At 43.0% G+C, this 23587-nt stretch overlaps 1 pseudogene; it reads left to right on the top strand.

The window, feature by feature from the left end:
* The first annotated feature begins 22786 nt into the window (after positions 1–22786).
* LOC130477218 (U6 spliceosomal RNA) lies at positions 22787–22908 on the top strand (annotated as a pseudogene).
* The last annotated feature ends 679 nt before the right edge of the window (positions 22909–23587 follow it).

Raw genomic sequence — 23587 nt, 5'->3', positions numbered from 1 at the left:
GATGGACTCAATAAAGGAAGCCACAGCCTTCAATTTGCAAGATCTGAGCAAGGCTGTCAAAGATAGGACATTTTGGAGGACTTTCATTCATAGGGTCGCCATGAGTCGGAAGCGACTTGACGGCACTTAACACACACACACACACACACACACACAGGGGGAAAAAGATACAATGGTGAAAGAGGCAACATGCGAACAAAAACTTCTAATTCGTTGCCAAACCTATAAGATTGAACACAAGGATACTCTAGAGTAAGTTATTGGTGCGGAAATGGTCACAGTGGGGAAGGGGATGCAGGGGCAAATGAAGTGACCCCCACAAGTCCTTGTGGGTGTCCTGCTTTCTTTTTTTACAGTTTTCAAAATGCAACCTCTACCTGTTTCGGTCATTTTATGCACTTGAACATGCTTCAATTGAAAATGTAGCCTCAAGCAAGCAAGAAGCAGATTTCTAAATAAAAAAATGCTTATTATTTTAAAAGCAAGTACTAACAAAAATCCTAGATGGTAGGCACACCTCTCCTGTTCTTTCACAGACAGGAATGCCTTGTCTAAGAGGGTACCTCTTGAGAAATGTGTGTATAATCTAAAACAAATCCTGTCAAAACTACTGTTAAGTTCATAAGCGGATTTACTCTATTAAAACATGACTACTCAATGAAAGATTTCTTTAATTGAGCATCCGGCCATGGTTTCACTGTTGCTGCCTCCCTACATTGTTTGTAGAGAAGTCTTGCCTGGGGCTCAGTGTATGTCTCTCTCTTTCATAAATAATTCTGAATTCTGACTATATCTTCCTACACACTTGACACTGAGAGACACTGTCCTTCAGTGTTACTACTCTGAAGATGCCAGCCACAGTTGCTGGCGAAACGTCAGGAAAGAAAATTCCAAGACCACGGTTACACAGCCCGGATAACCTACAAGAACCAATTCTGAATTGGTTTCTCATACATGGCATGTGAACTGATTTAGCTCCATCAGCAATGAAAATCAAAGTGAGGGCAACATGCATGCTCACACCATGCGGCTGCTCCTATGATTTAAATCCAAATAGTGTAATATTTAGAAACAATCCAGTTCTGTTCTTTCCCCTGAAGGCAGCAAGGTTTCTCACTAGATTCCTCTTAGTGCTTCTTGCACTAAAAAAAAAAGAAGCCATGTGAAAGACTTATACTCACCAGGGGGATCAAATATTTATTCTTTTTCAGACTTTTTGTTGACTGGTTTCTGGCAGTTTTCATATCTTTAAGGAATAAAATCAAGCACTGGAAGTGAATATGTGAAGTGGAATGGGATTCCCTCAATATATTAAATATCTAGGTATATATCAATTAAATATACAACAAATATATTGCTGAAGGGAAAGATGAGATGTTGATCTACACTTTCAAAAGACTGAGGAGCTCTACTTGTTATAAAAACTGAAATAATCAAAAGGAAAACTGTGTCAGGTGGTCAAGCCCAAGTGCTAAGTGAGTCAACAGGGCAGGCAACAAGTTTGCCCTAGCAACAAGTTTGTCCGCAGTGAGGCAGCGGAGCAGATATGGGAGCTCAATCAGCCCACGAACCAAGATTAGGGTTGCCAACCTTTGGGTAAGGCCTGGAGATCTCCCAGAATTACAACGGGGATATCCAGATAACAGAGATCAGTTCTCCCGGAGAAAATGGCTGTTCTGAAGGGCAGACTCTATGGTAGAGTTTCTGTCTAGACATTCTGCAGATGACACCAAGTTAGGAGGGGTAGTTAATACCCCGGAGGGTAGGGTCAGAGTTCAGAATGACCTCGATGGACTAGAGAGCTGGGCCATAAGCAATAAAATGGATTTCAATAGGGAGAAATGTAAAGTACTTCACCTAGGCAGAAACAACATAAGGCTCAGGTACAGGAAGGGGGATAGTTGGCTTGACAACAGTACATGTGAAAGAGATCTGGGAGTCTTACAAACTGAACATGAGTCAACAGTGTGATATGGTGGCTAAGAAGGCCAATGAAATTCTGGGCTGCATCAATAGGAGTATTGTGTCTAGATCAAGGGAAGTATTCTGAATTGGTCAGACCTCACTTGGAATACTGTGTCCAGTTTTGGGCTCCACAATTTAAGAAGGATGTTGACAAGTTGGTGTGTCCAGAGTGTGTTTAGAGGAGGGCGACCAGAATGGTCAAAGGTCTGGAATCCATGCCCTAAGAGGAGAGACTTAGGGAGTTGGGTTTGTTTAGTTTGGAGAAGAGAAGGTTGAGGGGAGACATGATAGCCATGTTTAAATATTTGAAGGGATGTCATGTTGATGAGGGAACTACTAGCTTGTTCTCTGTTGCTCCAGGGACTGGGACACAGAGTAATGGATTTAAACTAATAGAAAAGCAATTCCACCTAAACATTAGGAAGAACTTTCTGATGATGAGGGCTGTTCGACGGTGGAATATGCTGCCTCGGAGGGTGGTGGAGTTCCTGTCTTTGGAGGTCTTTAAACAGAGGCTAGATGGCCATCTGTCGTCAGTGCTTTGATTGTGGGATCCTGCATGGCGGGGGGAGGGTTGGGGTCACTGGGGATGTGGGGGAGGTAGTTGTTAATTTCCTGCATTGTGCAGGGGGTTGGACTAGATGACCCTGGTGGTCCCTTCCAACTCTATGATTCTATGATTAGGAAGAATTTTCTAAGAGTTAGAGCGGTTCCTCAGTGGAACAGGCTTCCTCGGGAGGTGGTAAGCTCTCCTTCCCTAGAGGTTTTTTTAAGCAGAGGTTAGATGGCCATTTGTCAGCAATGCTGATTCTATGACCTTAGGCAGATCATGAGAGGGAAGGCATCTTGGCCATGGAGTAGGGGTTACTGGGTGTGTGTGGGGGGGGGGAGTAGTTGTAAATTTCCTGCATTGTGCAGGGGGTTGGACTAGATGATCCTGGTGGTCCCTTCCAACTCTATGATTCTATGGTATTATATCCCACTGAGGTTCCTTTCCTCCCTAAACACCGCTCTCCCTATGCTTCACCCCCAAATATCTTGGAATTTCCCAACCTGGAGTTGGAAACCCTAGCTCTCTGGGATCACTAGCTTCCCAGGACCAAGCGGGCTCTGGTTTTGGTGCTAGAGGTTCTAGTTTAAACAACCTCTTCCAACGAGCGGTGTGTTAAATCCAAGCCACAATGCAGCCACTTTGAGAGGCTGATATAGCCTGTGAGGGGTCTACAGGGCTAAATTCAGGAACAAAAAAATTGCAAGACAAATTAACTTAAAATAAATGTATTTAACACCAAACTCTCCCCCATACACAATAATACAGCAAAGATTTGTATAGCTAGACATAGGTATAAAAGGAAACAAGAATTTGCGAGAGATTAAACAACTGGTTCTGGCTTGCATAAAGTTTGCTGTCAGCCAAGTCTAACACCTCCAATCCACCAAGTGCTGGATTATTCCGGTGCGTTCCTCTTGCAAGAATTCAGTTCCAACAAACTGGCAATAAAAAAACTGGGTTACAATGTGCAGCTTGAAAGACATAGCCTGAAATAACAATATAATAACAACAATACCATGGGTTATATGGGAAGCTAATCCCTCCCCTTTACTTATTAACTTTTTACATACATAATTTTCCAGTTACCTAATACAACAGATGTCTATCAGGTTTGGTAATCAAACCTTTTGTGCCAATACCCTATATTAAAAACTCAAAGCGGGATTTATCTCTCAATTAGTTATATTTCAAGAAAAGTGCCCGAACCGGTGCCTAATTTGAAGACACCAAAATAATAATGGTCTAATTACCACCTACTCACCATTTCTTCACATGATAAAATCACAGTATGCAAAAATGTATCCCAGATTCTTTCTGGTGTCCCCAAAGTTCATCGTAAAAGACTGCAATCAGTAGGACTCAAAATTGGTTTCAGTTCTGTGCAGTTACAATTTGAGCCTTTTCTTTAAAATATATAAATATATAAAATATATAAAGCACCTGGTTGGCCACTGTGTGAACAGACTGCTGGACTTGATGGGCCTTGGTCTGATCCAGCAGGGCCTTTCTTATGTTCTTATGTTCTTTAAAACTTTAAGCCAAAGTAATGACAACTGCTCCCACCATGGAATAACAGCATTATGGGCTTATGGGAGAAATGCTTTTTTTCAGTGGTAGAAAAAGGTGAACTATAATATGTAAAGAAAGCGTGGATCCTGTATACCACAAGCAGAAGGCATTTGCAGACAATGGGTAGATGGTCATCTGTCAGCAATGCTATTCTATGACCTTAGGCAGATCATGAGAGGGAGGGCACCTTGGCCATCTTATGGGCATGGAGTATGGGTCACTGGGGATGTGGGGGGAGAGATAGTTTGGAATCTCCTGCATTGTGCAGGGGATTGGACTAGATGACCCTGGTGGTCCCTTCCAACTCTATGATTCTATGACATTTCTTACCCCTGACCTGGATGGTCCAGGATGGCCAGATCTTGCAAGCTAAGCGAGGTCAGACCTGGTCAGCACTTGGATGGGAGACCGCCAAAGAAGTGCAGGGTCACTACGCAGAGGCAGGCAATGGCAAACCACCTCTGCTTGTCTGTTGCCTTGAAAACCCTATAAGTCAGCTGTGACTTGACGGCGGCACTTTATGTGCACACACTTTCCCCTACAACCTCCTGAGTACAGAAAAGGAAGTGAAAGGGGTCAGGACAGCTTTAAGGATAGGGTTGTCAGTTCTGGGTTGGAAATACCTGGAGATTTTGAAGGTGGAGCCTCAGGAGGGTGGGGTTTTGGGAGGGACTTCAGCAGTGTATAATGCCATAGATTCTACCTTGCAAAGCGGCCATTTTCTTCAGGTGAACTGATCTCTGTTGCCTGGAGATTGCTTATTATAGCAGGAGATCTCTAGCTACCATCTGCAGGTTGGCAACCCTACTTGAGAACCAAATGCTACAGGTGCCCTTGTATTTCATAGGATTCAAATTGTAATGTACTCATTATATAATGTTCAGTATTTTTGCCGAAGGACTTGACTGAGCTGCTTTGGCCAAAAGCCCTTAGTAGGCTGGTCTTAAAAAAAAATCTCCATTTAATCATCTGTTTACTTCTGAAGACAGAGCCCCGTGGCGCAGAGTGGTAAGCTGCAGTACTGCAGTCCAAGCTCTGCTCACGACCTGAGTTCGATCCCAACGGAAGCTGGGTTCAGGTAGCCGGCTCAAGGTTGATTCAGCCTCCCATCCTTCCGAGGTCGGTAAAATGAGTACTCCGTTTGCTGGGGGTAAACTGTAGATGACTGGGGAAGGCAATGGCAAGCCACCCCGTAAACATAGTCTGCCTAGTAAACGTCAGGTTGTGACGTCACCCCATGGGTCAGGAATGATCTGGTGCTTGCACAGGGGACTACCTTTACCTTTACTTCTAAAGAACAGACCAGTACTTTAGAAAAGGATCTCCCTTCCCTCTACAACAAAAGTATTAAAGAGTGCTCACAGGACTCTTCTAAGGATATGGATGTGTTAGGAGTACAACCGGTTTATAGGAATTTTACAGTTTAGCATTACATATTCATAACTCACTTGCAATATTTATGAGACAACTTAAGCATCAGTTTGTGATCCTGGACTAAGCTTGTTTATGGTATAGTACCTGGAAAGAATGTGAACGTTGTAAGTTTACAGACCTGATTTATTACAGGAAAATTAAACCAACTGAGGCATGGAATGTTTATAGAACTCTTTTTGCCCATACGGGATAATGCTTCTGGGGGAAAAAAAGAAAAGAATCAAAGCTAGTAACCATCGAACACATGCTATTTGAGTGTAATCTTTATGATCACATTTGTACAGGCTCATTGATCCCATTATTAGTGGACTGTCCCAGACCTTTAAGAAAGCAACGTTTAGAGCTCCTCCTATCGGATAAAATGGCTAACTTATCTGCAAGCATGGCCAGGTTTGCTTGGCTAGTAATTAAAATCAGGCAGAGTTTGCTTAAGAACCTACAACAGCTAAGGAAATAGAGAATGAATACTGTTTGATCTTACAGTTTGAATACATGTTTGTTTGTTTGTTTTTCCTTCTAGTTTTAACCTCTGTAATTTTAGGATATTATCAAGCATTCTAATTTTACCCGCATTTAGTATTTGCTCGGATATTAATTAGTTATGCACCTTGATAATCTTGCCATTTTTAACCATTTTAACCATTTAACTATTTTAATAGCAAATCTATTTTGTATTTGTTTTTTATCCTGTGCTATTTAACTATGCAAATTTGTCTTATTTGATGGTCTATGACTGATGGCCCTTGTGGTCTCTTCCAACCTTGTGTGATTTTGTGATTTTATTGTGTTTTTATTGTGGGATCCTGCATGGCAGGGGGTTGGACTTGACGGCCCTTGTGGTCTCTTCCAACCTTGTGTGATTTTGTGATTTTTGTGATAGTTATTGAATAGTAACATATTCAGAACAAATACGATGGGCTCAGCCAAGAGCCCAGTCTTATGCACAGTGGCAATACAATGTATGCATGGGTGCAAACATACCAGCACCCGCACAAGGGAATCCCTATCAGCCTCCTCTATTTCTAGCAGCCATTCCTGTTCTGGTGCAGCTGTAATAGTACAATGGAAGAGCCCTTGAGCAGCATAGCAGCACCACATATGGGCTTTTTAAAATTGATGTCTCCAATGGAGCATTCAAGGATCTTTGGAAGTAGGGCACTTTTATCATCAAAACGGACCTCTATAGAGTTGATCATACCTTATATTTATGTTACTCATTTCCAGTCGTATTCTTTTCCATGAATTGTGGCATCTATTAATAAATATAACATTATCTCAGTACATATTAAGAAACATATATCAAAAGTATCAGAAACACATACTGTTACAATGTAGCATACAGACCTTATATTGAATGGAGGTGTGTTTTAGTCTCCTTCCGACAAGGCTAGATAGCACTCTGCCTATGTGAACTAGAGATTGCGTTAAAAAGGCAGTCTGTAAATTGCATGCAGGTGTTCCTTTCCAGTTCCAAGGCTCAATTACAAATAACATGATAGGTCAAAGGAGGAGTTTAACCCTTTAGGCGCCATAGTGTCCAAAAGAAATATATATTTTGCTTCCTGTTGGAGCAATTGCTTTTCTATATTTTGTTTATTGTATGGTTTATTTTGGAAGCGCCACATAGCAAAAAACTAGATCATTTTTATGATGTTTGTACTAGCTGGAGATCTCCTGCTATTACAACTGATCTCCAGCCGATAGAGATCAGTTCACCTGGAGAAAATGGCGGCTTTGGCAATTGGACTCTATGGCATTGAAGTCCCTCCCCTCCCCAAACCCCGCCCTCCTCAGGCTCCGCCCCAAAAACCTCCCGCTGGTAGTGAAGAGTGACCTGGCAACCCTATGTATGCAGAAAGGAGAGACAGTCATGCAACATATAATAAAAACTGGAACAAAATTAATATGGTTAATATAAATGCTGGGCTAAAGCAGTTAATGTGTCTCACACTCCGACTGAGCACACAAAGGCCACATTCATCTGATGTCACGGCAAATAATGAACAAAATTCAAGCAACAATGCCTTGCATTGTTTCTATATGCCCTAAAACAAATCTAAATGCCTGGGAAACTCTATTAGTCACTTTGAAATGGTTTTGGCCTTCCGTGAAGTTACGCACATGTTTTACTTGAGGAAAAATGCTTCCACACAAAAATTGGGTTCAAAACATTTTCAGAAATTTTGTTAGCCTTTAAGGTGCTACTGGACTCTTGCTCTTTTCTACTGCTATTGACAGACTAACATGGCTACCCATTGTGATCTATCACAAAAGAAAATGCATCATTCATGTATAGGGTTGGCAAACTCCAGGTGTTGGCTGGAGATCTCCTGCTATTACAACTGATCTCCAGCCGATAGAGATCAGTTCACCTGGAGAAAAGGGCCGCTTTGGCAATTGGACTCTATGGCATTGAAGTCCCTCCCCTCCCCAAACCCCACCCCCTCAGGCTCCGCCCCAAAAATCTCCCGCTGGTAGTGAAGTGGGACCTGGCAACCCAATTCATGTAACCAGTAGCATCACTGTTCAGTTTATACTTGGTGCTTAAACTGAAGGTAATCCACAAATAAGATCTACAGGCAGGGGTGGGGAACCTTTTTTCTGCCAAGGGCCATTTGGATATTTATAACATTATTCGGGGGCCATACAAAATTATCAACTTAAAAACTAGCCTGCTATATTTGGTCAAACATTAAGCCAAGAGGCACGACCGGAGACGGCTCCGAGTGTCTGCCACAGAGCGACTCGCTTTTGAGCTCTGCTGTCCCCAGCTGGGCCCAAGAGATTGAGGCAGGGCAGCATCCTTCTGAGCTAGAGATCTACCAGGACCCATGAAGGGCCAGACCAAATGATTTCGCGGGCTTTATATGGCCCCCGGGCCTGACGTTCCCCACCCCTGATCTACAGGCAGGAGGGCCTTAAGGAGCCTTGGACGGAATCACCTTCCCCTGTAAATGTCCACTTTCCCACTTTCCTTCCCATTCATAGCCTCAACAGCTTCTTCCTTTTCCCTACTTGCTTCATTCTCCCTTCCTTCCCATCTACCTTCCTGAGTTATCCCCTTATCTGTCAGTTTCCTCCAGCCCTTCCTTCCTTCCTTCCTTCCTTGTAGCTTCTCCCTGCTTTTTCCTTCCCTCCAGCCCCATTTCATTCCTTTACTCCCTTTTCTCTGGTCCATCCCTCCACCCCTGGCTTTGCTTCCTCTCCTTCCTCCATCTTCCCTTTTGTTTTCCAGCTTCCCACTCCCCGCTCACCTCAGTTTCCAAAACAAAACTGCAGCAATCATTTTGGATTACCTCAATGTCTGCAGTTGCCTAGATAATACCAAACGGCTGCCAAGATCTTGCAAGGTAACACAGAAGATCTTGGCATTTTAGAATTTGGTATTTTATCCTTTCCTTTTAAAAATTTTTTAAGAATTTTCTGTAAATCTGGGAGTTGCCCCAGATTTGTAGAGACATCTTTTGTTTCTGTACCTTGGATTTTTGATCCATCTCTGAGGCCAGGTTGAGAATCACATATATAGATACGAACAGATCACATTCCAACACATCAGCTTTAAAATATTACCAGCACAAAAGTCAGGAGTTGAAAATAAATCGATTCCAGCACATGATATCACATTTCACTGTAAATAATTTTCTGCACAGAAGATGCATAAACAGCATGTAAAACCTTAATATTATCCAGTAAAAGACAACAGATTTTCTCAAATTAGCACGTGGTTGCTTTTCTAACAATGGCTCCTGAAATAACTCATACTCATAACATTTATTGCGGTCTTTGACCAGTATAACAAAAGTTAGCTTCTGAAATAAAAATTTCCCTCGGAGAGGTACACTGAGGACATACTAAAACTTAGAGGACTAAGTTCTCCACTGATTGCAAAACTCCTACGCACAAACAAGTGAAAACTTGAATTTCTGCATACCTGCTTCCCAGGTATGATATGGGCATGATCTAAAAATGGAAAGTGGTAACAACCATTCTCAAAGAATGAAAAGCCAATTCATGCATATAAGATTTCTGTGCATGATTAGTTTTTGAAAAGAGATGCTGCCATGACACTTGCATATTGTGAATATTTTCCACATCTGTCAAAAGATCAACCTCTTTCCATTGATTTATTGCTACAGAAATTATACCTACAGATTTATACCTGCAGAAATTAATTTATTGCTACAGAAATTATACCTACAGATTTATACCTACAGAAATTAGCTTCCATTCACCTGAGACGGTTGTGAGAATAAAATGGAGGATAGGAGAAAGATTTAAGCTGCTTTGGGTCTCCATTGGAGAGACAGGCAAGGTATAAATGAAATAAACAAATAAATAATAAATAAGGGGATGTAGCCGCTTCACATTTATCAGCCTGTCATTTTTCCTATTTGTTGTAAATAACATTTCTTTGATTGTTTTCCCCCCATCAATCGGCTGCCCTTTTACCCAACAGCACAAAAAGTACTGTGTACACGAGATTTGACAGTATGGGTACTTACTGCAGTATACATCATAGCTGAAAATTGTACTCTGCGGTAGGCACATGTATAAAAGTCATTTTTAAAAAAAGAAGTTCCATTCAGCTTTAGCGTCACCAAGAGCCATAGCAGTCCTCTATAATCTATGGTATATAAACCAAGGTATGGATTTTCTATTTGAAAACATTTTGCACAGGAAAAACAAAGTTGCTTCCCCTTTCCATGGTGAATTTGAAATGCTCTTTTAATGCTCTAACCCCCCCCCCCCCCCCCCCTCGTTACAAACTTACCAACCCCCCCCCCCCCCCCCCCCCCCCTCTCATGACCCCCGTCTTCTCGTCTCCCCACTCACTCTAATTCTCACCTATACCCCAACTCACACCTACATCCCCACAGATACCCCCAACGATCGCGTGTTGAGCTAATGCAGAAAAGCTCAAGTAAGACAAAATGTCCAAATTCTGCTTGGAGCAGGTAAATGGGTATATCACAGTCCCAACAGAGTAATAATATGATGAATAAACTGTAATGTTTATTATGATAGAAGAGACGGAGAACTGGATATCTGCCGTTTCGGAGGATAACTTCATCAGATTACATAGTTTCCAAAGCAGTCATTACTTGCTGGTCCTATGTGAGGAAGGTTGTTTATGCTCACACCTCCTCATTATTGCATGATATGTAGACTGATGAAGTTCTATCTTGCACCTGATGAGAATATGCCAATTCAAATTTTGTTTTAATGGACCTATCTGAGTATTTAGAGGAAGGCACTGGCAAACCACCTCTGTTAGTCTCTTGCCTTGAAACCCCCCAAAAAAGGGGTCGCCATAAGTCGGCTACAACTTGAAGGCACTTCACACACACATCTGAGTATTTGGAACACCATGCTCTGCAGAAGTATCTTGGCTAATCAATGGCTGAGTTTCCATTTTTTTGGTTTGACAAGATCTAAGCCTGTAGTTTGATTTAAAACAGCAGGCGATGCTACTCTGGGTCATAAATCTTACTTAGCCAAAGTTCTCAGATGCCTGCCATTAAATTTATGGTCTAATGACTGGTGAACACAATTCAATAGGGGGAAAAAAGAGCATCATGTGGCCTTGCTCCAGCTAAAGAACAAGATGAGGCAAGCAGCAACAGTTACAAGCTTGGCGCCCTCATTGCTCAGACCAAAGAGCAAATCAGACTTATTTGAGGACTAGGGCTACCATCTGAACTGCCTTTAACCAACCTCCAGGTAATAGCTGGAGATCTCCCGCTATTACAACTGATCCAGCCAATAGAGATCAGTTCACCTAGAGAAAATGGCCTCTTTGGCAATTGGACTCTATGGCATTAAAGTCCCTCCCCTCCCCAAACCCCACCCTCCTCAGGCTCCACCCCAAAAACTCCCACCGGTGGTGGACCTGGCAATCCTATTAACAGCAGATTTTTCACAGCATGGAGGTAAACATTGTTTGCTAATATCTGCAGTTAAGCCATTTCTAAAAGCACAGCTACATAGCACAAGTGATAAGTTGGCAACTGTACACAGACTCTGCCCTAGCCTATTGGTGCTCCAGGGGTTCTTTATCAAATACCTACCCAACATTCTCCCTGTATTGCTGTGAGCTCAAACTTATGAAAGAGTGAATTTGAGTTTTAGAGTAGCTAACACTGTAAGTTAGCTACTCATAAAATGCACATGCTGGAGGGAAGTACAAAACGATTATGACCGGACTTTGCTCTGGGAATCGGCAGGCATCTCCTGCTAATTAAAACCAGATGCTACAAACCAATTTTCATATTTATCCAAAAGCAAATGCGATACCAGTATCCAAATGCAAAAATAAAGTGCATGTCCATATGCTACTCAGCCATATTTTAAAAAGTTAGTTTAAATGACACCTAATTCGACAAGCAAAAGAGCTCTAATAATAAAGAAAGCCTTTTAAGGCTTGTCTGCATAAGAAAGAAATTTTTGGAAGCAGTTCTGCTAATTTAAGTCCCCTTGAAATAAATGGAGCATAAACATGTACAACTATTGGAGTTTACTAGGAAATGATCCTCCAGTGAATCCTACAAAAGTGGCATAAATAGTCAGGAATAATAATAATAATAACATGGGTTTGGACCTCACAGTGGATTTCAGTGGATGGATGGGGCAACAATTGCTGCCGATTTTTGTTGTTTCCGACCTCCTGTTGCAGATCGAGTTGCCAACTCTGGCTTAGGAAATTTCTGAGGATTTGGTGGTGGTGAATGGGAAGGGTAGAGATTGGGGAGAGGAGGGAGCTCAGCAGGGTTGTGATACCAGAGTCCCCCTTCCAAAGTTTCCATTTCCTCCAGGAGAATTGATCTCTGCAGTTTGGAAATCAGTTGTAATTCCAAAAGAAGTCCATGCCCCATCAGGAAGTTAGCAACCCTGGCTGCAGACCTCCAACTCTCCTCCAATTTTTTTTCCTGGGGGCCATTGAGCTTTAGCTAGATTCGAGCCCAGTAGCACCTTCGAGACCAACAAGATTTTGGAGGTGTAAGCTTTCGAAAGTCAAAGCTCCCTTCATCAGGTATCTGATGAAAGGAGCTTTGTTTCTCGAAAGCTTATGGCGGCAGACTCTAATCTGGAGAACTGAGTTTGATTCCTCATTTCTCCACACGAGTGGCGTACTCTAACCGGGTTGGTTTCCACACTCCTACACACAAAGCCAGATGGGTGACCTTGGGCTAGTTACAGTTCTCTTTGAACTCTCTGAGACTCACCTACCTCACAAGGTCTAAGGAATAGGTGCTTAACCTGCAGGTCTTTCTTCTTGGGTATTCTAGTGCTTTATGCTTCCTTGGTCTATAGATGTCTTTTAAGCAACCCGCTTCTGCAGACAGTGAGGTGTTCTCCACATTTTAAGGCAGAAGCAGGGCATGGTTGAGGGTCTTTCCTTGAGAAAGATGGGAGGAGAGAAGAACCAGAATGGAAAACATGAGATGGTTCCCTAGAGGCACTGGTTTTGCCTACGAAAAGTGAATCCATGCTGGTCCTTCCTTCAGGCTCTCTCAAACTTCCTTGAGCCAGCATGGTGTAGTGATTAGAAGCTGTGTTTAGGAGCGGTGGTTAGGAGTGGTGGACTCTAATCTGGATAACCAGGTTTGATTCCCCAACACCTCCACATGAGCAGCAGACTCTAATCTGGTGAGCCGGGTTGGTTTCCCAACTCCTACATATGAAGCCAGCTGGGTGACCTTGGGCTAGTCACAGTTCTCTTCGAACTCTCTCAGCCTCATCTACCTCACAAGGTATCTGTTGTGGGGCGGGGAGGGGAAAGAGAGTGTAAGCCGGTTTGATTCTCCTTAAAAGGTAGAGAAAATTGGCATATAAGAACCAATTCTTCTTCTTCGGCCAAAATCTTGTTGGTCTCTAAGGGGCTACTGGGCTCAAATCTAGCTGTTCTACTGCAGACCGACATGGCTACCCTCTAAAACGAGCTTTACTTAGTATCATGCCAAGGTTGTCAGAAAAAGTCCGTAACATCTCTCACCTTTTCTCTCATGCTTCTTTTCCTGTTGTTGCTTTTGAATACTGCATGACGCACACTCTTCAGTTCAGGATCACTTTTGGGAAACCTGCACATGAAAGAATTGTCAATGGTAATGCATTAAGCTATTTACTCATGGGAAGAAATCTGTCTGCAGTTTAAAGCAACTCCCCCTGTCCTATCTGTAACAGCATAATCTATTATCCTTTCCTTTATCCCTTAGAAGCTCCTTGATCCATTGATCTTGAGCTGCGTAAATCTAATGTTTGAGGGATATAAGGACTGAAACAAATCTTGCCACTGACAATGTAGCCTTGGGATCCCTGTCGCTTAATACAAAAGGCATTATGTCAGAGACAGAGGCATTAGATGTATATGTTAAAAGGGGAGAGATATAGCATGATCGAAGTTCCTCATAAAAGCGGCATTCCAAGAGGGCATGAGCTAATGAATCGACAGAGCCAGAAGAGCAAGGACAGGTCCTGTCTGGGTATATGTTCAAAATCCTGCCCTGCATAACCATAGAAGGGTTAGCATTCAGTCTAGCTAAACAGAAGGCAGATGAGGAGTTGTAAAATAATAAGTATCAGCGGACAAACCGCGTGGTGGTGGCATTCCGAAAAACTGATATGAACAAACGCGGCGAGCACGGAAAGTAGTGCTGTTATAATCAAGCTCTTTAATGCGCTTTTTAATTTTGGTGATATTCCATTATCGCACAAAGATTGTTGCAGTAGGATCTGGAGCTCAAGTGCATCCTAGTTTCAGCTAATGGATCTAATGGTAGTGCTAATGGATCTGATTGAAACAGCGCCCCTTAGAGAATCTCTGGCGTTCTGCTCTATAACAGAGACAAAACTTGCACTAATTACTTGCGATAACCCAATGGGTAATGCATTGTGTAAATCCTTTTTAGGTAAAAAAAACCACTCAAACACATAAAATCAATTTTAGTGAACACATGGATCTAAAAACATAGCATTCGTCCACTGAGGGGAAAGGTTGTGAGTGGTGGAAAGGGGCAGAAATGCAGAAACCATAAGGTGGACTTTGAAACTCTAAAGAAGACGGGCTCATATGTAACCTTGACACGACAGACAATGCCAATTCTTATGAGTCCATCCCTGCTCAACAATGCAAATGCCAAAATCAAGAGTAGCTAGCACATTACTCACAAGCAGCTTGATATATCTTCCAGTGGGAGGAGGAGGAGAAGGAGAAGAAGAAGAAGAAGAGTCTACCCCTTAAGAAAGAATGAAACCGGCTTACAATCGCCTTCCCTTCCCCTCCCCACAACAGACACCCTGTGAGGTAGGTGGGGCTGAGAGAGCTCTAACAGAGCTGTGAGTTGCCCAAGGTCACCCAGCTGGCACTATACTTGCTGAACACTATAATTATGGGACATTAAAGAAGGAGACAGGATATTTCTGGGCATTTAAGAACAAATAAAAATGTAAGCACAGCTTCGGTGCAATCCTGACCTCACACTAGCCAACTCTTCAGGAAGAGGTAGAATGCAAGAAACAACCAACAGCTGGATTTGCCAGCTAGCTCAGCCAAGGAGGCTGTATCAGATAATATGGATGCAATAAAAATAATTAGATAAGGAGGGAGAAAGAGCGATCAGATGAAAAATACAGCTTGAAACTATGGCACAGTCAGAGCATATGAGGCCCAGAAATTTCACAAGCAATTATCGTGAGCGTATAGCTGAACATGTGGCAGGAAACCTTAAAATTAGCAATTATGCCCAGCAGAGGATATAGAGCAGGGGTGGGAAATTTGGTCTGGCCCTTCGTGGGTCCTGGCAGATCTCTGACTGGTGATCTGCCCCCTCCCGCGGACAGGAATAGCCTCTGTTCAAGGCAGATGTGAGTTTGTTTTGCCCAGAAAATGAACCTTTCCCCCCCTTGTAGAAGAGTCGTTAGCTATGGAGCTGCTAGGACTGCCCAAGAAACTGTGTTAACCCTTTCCCCCCGCCCCCGGGCCATGGAGAAACTTATTCCCTCTGTACTACAAGAGGGCTGGGGGCGAAAGTGGCGACAATGGAGGGGTTAAAAGGAGCTGGGCCAGAATGTGCGGGGGGGGGGGGAGTTCTTACCCAGTGTGTCCTCATTTCACCCCTGCAGGCAGAGGTAGCAGGAGCCGGCTGTAGAATCTGGCCCCAACCATGCGAAGCAGGAGAAACTCCGGCGTGCAGCCGGATGGCTATGCCCAGCTGGTGCAACAGACCATCCTGTGCCACCAGGTGGGCGAGTGCACCACTGGTTGGATGCTTGCCTGCTTGCCATGCGGAGTGAGGGGGTCATCGGGGCAGCTGCCTGCTTGCTGCTTGGTCGGCTAATTTTTAAGTTGATAATTTTGTATGGCCCGTGAATGCTGTTATAAATATCCAAATGGCCCTTGGCGGAAAAAAAGGTTCCCCACCCCTGATATATAGGAGGCACCAGAAGAGATAATATTTTGCAGAGGTGAGCAGAACACCTGGAGGAACAGTAACAAGAAGAAACGTTAATAGTTGGTGATGAGGACTCCATATTTTAGGTTTCATATCCTTGACAGAACACACGTCATCCAGATATACAAAAGAAACTTAAATGGCCCAATTCTCCAGTTTAATAGTTACATTGGTGCTGCACTTAGCAGCAAAATAGGATGGGTTGCTTTATGATAGAACGGCAAAAAAAAAATCACACATAGAAAACCATAATCCGAGATGATTTTCTTTTGTTTCTTTTTTGTAACCAGTAATTGATGCTAGTTTAGTGTTATACAGAATAATTACATACTAACGGGACAACTAAATAAGGTTATGATATATGAAAGCATTTCATTGTCTTTAACTTTTTTCTTTTTAAAAAAACCCACTTTTAAAATTCCATATAAACTAACTTTTGATATCAGCAAACTGAGTTTAATTCTATTAACTATTCATTGATATGAAAGCGTAATCTTTTAGTAAAGTAAAATATTTAGATAAATACATAGCAGGTCAATGTAGTTTTAACTAATCAATATTATGTTGCGTAAACATTTAATAGTTTTATATTAGTCTAGGTTAGAAGGATTATAAACCCATTCCAGCTATTCACAAACAGTAACTTATCCTAGAGATGTATTGACGGGCAGCAGTATATAGAAAGTCTGTGGATAGATAAGGCAACACTGGGAAAGAAGGGGAAGTTACCCATCAGTCTATGTATATGACAAACTCCCTTATTGGGGTAGCTGGCTGTTCAGCCAACTACAGCTAGTAGAATGATGCAAAATGAACCAGGAGCACAACCCTAAGGATGATCATTAATAATAAAATAAATAATAAGCACTCTGTACAGGTGTTTTCTCATCTCAGAAACTCCAGTGCAATATGCTGCAGCTCAGCTACTATCAGGAACTAGGCAGAGCATGCATCTTCTGCAGTCACTCCACTGGCTGCCCATTTGTTAACGGGTTAAATTTAAGGCACTGGCCTTCGCATACAAAGCCCTTCATGGCCTTGGACACCCATATATATGCAGGACTGCCTCTCCTCCAATGCACTGCCACAACTATTATCTGTAGCGGAATATCTTTTATCTTGTTCTCACTGCATCATCTTTCCACTCATGCAGCACCATTTCTTGCCAGCGAGGAGTAGTGGTTAAGAGCGGTGGACCGAGTTTGATCCCCCCACTCCTCCACATCGGAGGCGGACTCTAATTTGGTGAACCGGGTTGGTTTCCCCACTTCTTCACATGAAGCCAGCTGGGTGACCTTGGGCTAGTCAGTGTTCTCTCTGAACTCTCTCAGCCCCATTTGCCTCACAAGGTGTCAGTTGTGGGGAGAGGAAGGGAAGGCGATTGTAAGCTGGTTTGGGTCTCCTTAAAAGGTAGAGAAAACCGGCATATAAACACCAACTCCTCATTGTTTTGAATGTCACATTTAATACTTCTGCCTTGAGTCTCAGTGAGAAAGGAGGACAATAAACAAACAAACAAATAAACAAATAAATGGGACTTTCTTCCTGATAAGTGTGTTTAAGATTGCAGCCAATGAGCAACCAAAGATTTTTACACAGTTGGGCAAATGGGCAGGAGATTATAAAATAAATTGGCTTCTTTCAGTCATCGCTTTTGCTCTCAGAGGCTCCCTAATTCTCTGTAAGTTAAGGTGAACGATAAAAGCCAGAATCGAAAATACCATGTAGGAAATCTTCCAGATAACATGAGCTCACCGCTTGTGAACGATGAGAAAATCTACATTTGCGTTGATCTGACACAACAAAAGCATTTACAAGGAAAGACATACCGTATATGCTTTCAGTAGCTGAACAAACAATGGCCCAGTTATCAGGAGCCAAGGTATTTTCCAAGCTTGAGGCAAAAGCCAGCGTCTGCCAGATTCCCCTTTCCCAAAGGATTTGGATCACTCCCTGAATTATTGTTTAAACTGGCTCCCATTTGCCCTGGCATCTGCTCCACAGCACTTTCAAAAGCAGATTTCCCAGGATGCATCCAGATTTCCAGATATCCCTTGCCATATGGATGATGCGTTGACTCATGAAAAAGACAATCAGGAACAAGTTGAACGATTACGGGGTGTGTTGAGACGTTTCCGACAAATGGTACACAGGAGAAACGTGAATTCAGTTACATAACATAAAATTTGTTGGATGTATTGGTAGCAACAACTGCGAACATTGTGTAACACCTGGGAAACAACTCTTACCACAGGAAATGCACTCCCCTGTCATCTGAGGAACATGCTCACCCCATTCACTCTGCCTGAAGACTGAGAGCCAGCGTGGCATAGTGGTTAATAGTGGTGGTGGACATGAGGTGATGGGTGGTGGGAAAGGGGGTATCTTATAAGATTTAATAATCATATCTTAAAATTGTATTAATGAATATATATTGATACTCCTGGTTTTTCAATGTTATTTTAGTTTATTATATTTTTCTTTCTTTTTTTGTTATAATTTTCTTTTTTGTATGTTATAAAACTTAATAAAAATTTTATTTAAAAAAATAGTGGTGGTGGACTCTAATCTGGAGAACCGGGTTTGATTCCTCACTCCTCTGCATGAGCGGTGGGTTCTAATGTGGAGAACCAGGTTTGTTTCCCCACTCCTCCACATGAAGCCTGCTGGGTGACCTTGGGCCAGTCACAGTTCTCTCAGAGCTCTTTCAGCCCCACCTACCTCACAGGGTGTCTGTTGTGGGGAGGGGAAGGGAAGGTGATTGTAAGCCGCTTTGAGACTCCTTAAAAAAGGAGAGAAAAGCAGGATATAAAAACCAACTCTACTTCTCCTGAGTTTTTTTTATTATTATTTTTTCATACATTTGATACAATCAATTAACATTGCCTTTCAATCTTTTCTAATTCTCAATTAAACTAACCTATATATAGCAATCATCTTCCCCTACTTTGACTTCCCCTCTTCCTTCTTCTATCTCTGACTTATCTTCATAATCCTCTTTGCAATTATTTTCTAATTCTTTATGAAAAACCTTTATAAAACCTTCTGCAGTTATTAGAAAAGGAAAAAAAATAAAAACAGGAAAATTAACTTAGTCTAAGTTATAACCTTTAACATTTTGCACATTAAGTTCATTTTTGCAATACACAATCCACGCCTCCCACTCCTTAACAAATTCATCGTTATCTTTTTGATTTACTAATTCAGTCAATTTTGCCATTTCTGCTAGTTCAAACATTTTATGAATCCAATCGGTTTTGTCCGGTATTTCAGTCATTTTCCATTTAGCTGCATAGACCATTCTCGCAGCTGTGGTGGCATAGACTAAAAAGGTCCATTGTGTTATAATGTAGTCGGGTATAATGCTTAACAACATCATCTCTGAGGCTTTAGGGATATTTTGTTGTAGAATTAACCTTAGCTCATTGTATATCATATCCCAAAAGTTTTTAGCTTTATCACAAAGCCACCAAGCATGGTGAAAAGAGCCAACTTTATCCTGACATCTCTACTTCTCCTGAGTTGACCTGCCACTGGGATCTAAAGGCTAGACTGTTTAAAATATATATATATATCCAACACATCTCTACTAATGCAGTGTTTTGTTTTTTCCCCCCAGTCTATCATCAGATATGTATTATTTGCACTGCTTCTGACATTTAGACAGAGAGGCCCAAGATTCTGTGCAATTGCAGAGAGAAACGGCAGCAGCTTTTAAGGGAGAGCTTTTGGCCTGGAGAGGCAACGCTGTGTTCACAGTGCTCGAAGACCAACTAGTGTAGCATCTGGATGGGGCCAGGTGGGGGGAGAAAACAAGAGACAGCAAAGGAGAGCTTTTGCGGGGAGGGAACCCTCTGATCCTGCCTGTGATAAAAGAAAAATCCTCTCCACCACTGAGTAGTCTTTCCTGGCCATCTTTGCTGTTTCTCTCAGCATCAGTACAAGGAGATGAAGGAGGTATGGTAACAGGTCCTTCCCCCCAAAAAAATCAGCGGGTGGGAGGCGGCTCTCTAGGGGCTCCTGATTTCCTAGGCGGAGCTCTGCAACCCATCTAAAGGGTCCCAGCTAGGGCTGCCAACCTCCAGGTACTAGCTGGCGATCTCCTGCTATTACACCTGATCTCCAGCCGATAGAGATCAGTTCACCTGGAGACAATGGCCGCTATGGCAATTGGACTCTATGGCACTGAAGTCCTTCCCCTTCCCAAACCCCGCCCTCCTCAGGTTCCGCCCTAAAAACCTCCCGCCGTTGGCGAAGAGGGACCTGGCAATCCTACACCCAAGCAGGTAACGAAGACAAATTTAGGCTGTCTTCTGTTCCCGTGTTGTTTTACTCCTAACGGATTAATGATGAAATTATGGATTTCTTCACTTTCATGCCAAAAAGATGGCTTTATCTGAAGTGTTAGATTTTTCTATTCCTCCTTCTAATAAATGTGCTGTGCCTCTAATTAATATGTGTTTTTGGAACAGAAACACAGATCGTTTTAATGTTATACACAAATTCTTTTGCACAAATGTCATACATACAGTTTTGCTGCCTTGATAGCCAGCGTGGTGTAGTGGTTAAGAGCGGTGGTTTGGAGCGGTGGACTCTGATCTGGAGAACCGGGTTTGATTCCCCCCACTCCTCCACATGAGTGGCCGAGGCTAATCTGGTAAACTGGATTTGTTTCCCCACTCCTACACACGAAGCCAACTGGGTGACCTTGAGCAAGTCACACTCATCCTCACCTACCAACAGGGTGTCTGTTGTGAGGAGGGGAAGGGAAGGTGATTGTAAGCCGGTTTGAGTCTTCCTTAAGTGGTAGAGAAAGTCAGCATATAAAAACCAACACTACTACTACTACTACTACTTTGGGTTGGTTTCCCCACTCCTCCACATGAAGCCTGCTGGGTGACCTTGGGCTAGTCACAATTCTCTCAGAACACTCTCAGCCCCACCTACCTCACAAGGTGTCTGTTGTGGTGGGGGGGAGGAAAGGCGATTGTAAGCCGCTTTGAGACTCCTTATGGTAGAGAAAAGTGAGGTATAAGAACCACTTCTTCTTCTTCTTCTTCACAGGTTTATCTAATGGGCATACATCCACTTTTTAAAGAGGACACCCATGAATGGAAGCCTCCAAGTTCCAGTTCATGATGCCTCACGATAGAAGATGTTGAGTCGTCGAGAGGGCAGGCACCAGGCAACCTTCATGCACGTCCTCCTACTTCCATGACTTTATATGACCTTCAAAATGTGACTTTCCTAGGCTGGATCCCTTTTTAAAAGCCTTGTTATTTTTATAATTGCAGCTTTGAGCCAAGGAACGCCTACGCTTCAGCATGAAAGCGTCATTGATAGTCTGAAAGCCCATACGTTCCTCTAGCAGCAAAAAATATGGCTTCACAGGCAGTGAATAATCACATCAATATTTTGACAGCTGTGGGGTGTTTTTTCTTTTCATTTACTTTGTGCCAACTTTGTGTCTCTTTTAGGCACAACACGGTGGCGGAAAGTGTTGTCAGGCTGACTTATGGTGACCATGTAGGGTTTTCAAGGGAAGAGACGTTCGGAGGTGGTTTGCCATTGCTTGCCGTCACGTGGTTTGAGAGAGTTCTGTGACTGGCCCGAGGTCACCCAGCTGGCTTCATGTAGAGAAGTGGGAAAATCAAACCCGGTTCTCCAGATTAGAGACTGCCGCTCTTAACCACTACGCTATGAAGTATACGCTGAGGGATTATGTGAGATGAGCGGACATTTAACACTGGCCTTTGTGCATATCATCTGAAAGTATGGATAATGTGCACCAATTGGCACCACAAAGAGGAAATTGGTTGGCCTCCTGGTGGTATGGGAAGCTCCTCAGCTTTTGGTCTGCCTAAAGAAAAACCAAATATCGAATAGTTTTAAAAAACTGTCAACTTTTCCATGAATTGGTGACTTTCCCTCTTCCTGTAATTTCCTCAGACTTCCTTTTTAAAACAATACTCATATGCGAATACGTGCAGCTGCCATACTGAATCAGACCATTGGTCCACCAAGGGCAGTACTGTCTATTCCTACTGGCAGGCCAGCATGGTGTAGTGGTTAAGAGTGATGGTTTGGAGCGGTGGACTCTGATCTGGAGAACTGGGTTTGATTCCCCGCTCCTCCACATGAGCAGAGGACACTAATCTGGTGAACTGGATTTGTTTCCCCACTCCTACACATGAAGCCAGCTGGGTGACCCTGGGCTGGCTCTTAGAGCTCTTAGAGCTCTCTCAGCCCCACCTACCTCACAGGGTGTCTGTTGTGGGGAGGGGAAGGGAAGGTGATTGTAAGCCGGTTTGATTCTTCCTTAAGTGGTGGAGAAAGTCGGCATGTAAAAACCAACTACTTCTTCTCTCTAGGGTCTCCAACCAAGTTCTTTCACATCACCTACTACCAGACCCTTCACCTGGAGATGCCGGAGATTGAACACAGGACTTTCTGCATGCAAAGGAGATGCTGTGCCAATGAGCCATAGCCCCTCTAATAACACAAATGGAAGCCTGCAAAATGAGAAGTTTTTTTCCCCACTACTGGACACACGAAGAACACAAAGATGAAAAAGGTCCCACGCTGAAAAGAAATATTACCTATTGCAAACCTTGCTACTCCTGAGTTCTTGTGGTGGTTACTGCAAGAGCTACAACCTGAAAGCAAAGTGTAGGTTGCTGATTCATAGTGCTGGAAAACTGCTGGAATGCCACAGTACTGGCATAAAGATTTTGCCATAAAGCTAGTGTTGCCAGCCTCCAGTTGGAGCCCGGAGATCTCCCAGAACTGCAAGTTGTCTCCAGACTACAGGGATCAGGTGCTCGCTTCAGCAGCACGTATACTAAAATCGGAACGATACAGAGAAGATTAGCAGACTACAGGGATCAGTTCCCCTGGAGAAAAGGGCAGCTGTGTACACCAGTGGTTCTCAACCTTTTTCCGACCGTGGCCCCCTTCCAACCTTGTTTCCTTCCTTTGGCCCCCCCTGTCCTACTGGTAGAAAGGTAGCTATTTAAATGTTTTGTTTGTAAATAGCCAAGGAACAAAGAAGCATAAACAGCCACACAAAATGCACACATGCAGTTCTTATTGGGAAACTGACATTTACAAAAAATACCCCACAAAAAGGGAATACAACCCGGCAATAAACAACAATGTTCACATACAAGGGAGAACAAAGCCTCTACCACCGTTGCACAAGATTACAGCGATACAAAAATCCACAGTTGCAAATGATGCATAGAAGTGCAATGAAGAAAGTCATGTGTTAGGTTTTCAGTCCACTGAAGGTTCCAAAACAAAACCTGTGTTTAGATACAGAGTCAGCATGTGGTCACAGCTTCAATAAAACTTTTGCTTGCCACTCCTTTCCAAGGAATCAGCCCTCTGTGGCCCCCTAGTCTTGTACCGTGGCCCCCCATTTACGCAATTTTCATCTGTGGCCCCCCCTTGGAATATCCTGGGGGGGGCCGGGGGGCCATACGGCCCCAGGTTGAGAACCACTGGTGTACGCCATATACATTTGCAAAGCCTACATCCAAAAACAGAACCAAAATGACTGGGAGAAAACGCATGGTCGCTTTAGCCTCCTTTATTCCCTGTTTCAGCCAGGATCGAA

The sequence above is a fragment of the Euleptes europaea genome, chromosome 4 (genome assembly GCF_029931775.1).
Source record: "Euleptes europaea isolate rEulEur1 chromosome 4, rEulEur1.hap1, whole genome shotgun sequence".
Lineage (NCBI taxonomy): Eukaryota > Metazoa > Chordata > Lepidosauria > Squamata > Sphaerodactylidae > Euleptes > Euleptes europaea.
The sequence above is the reverse complement of the archived record's forward strand: the minus strand, read 5'-3'. Positions and strand labels throughout refer to the sequence as shown.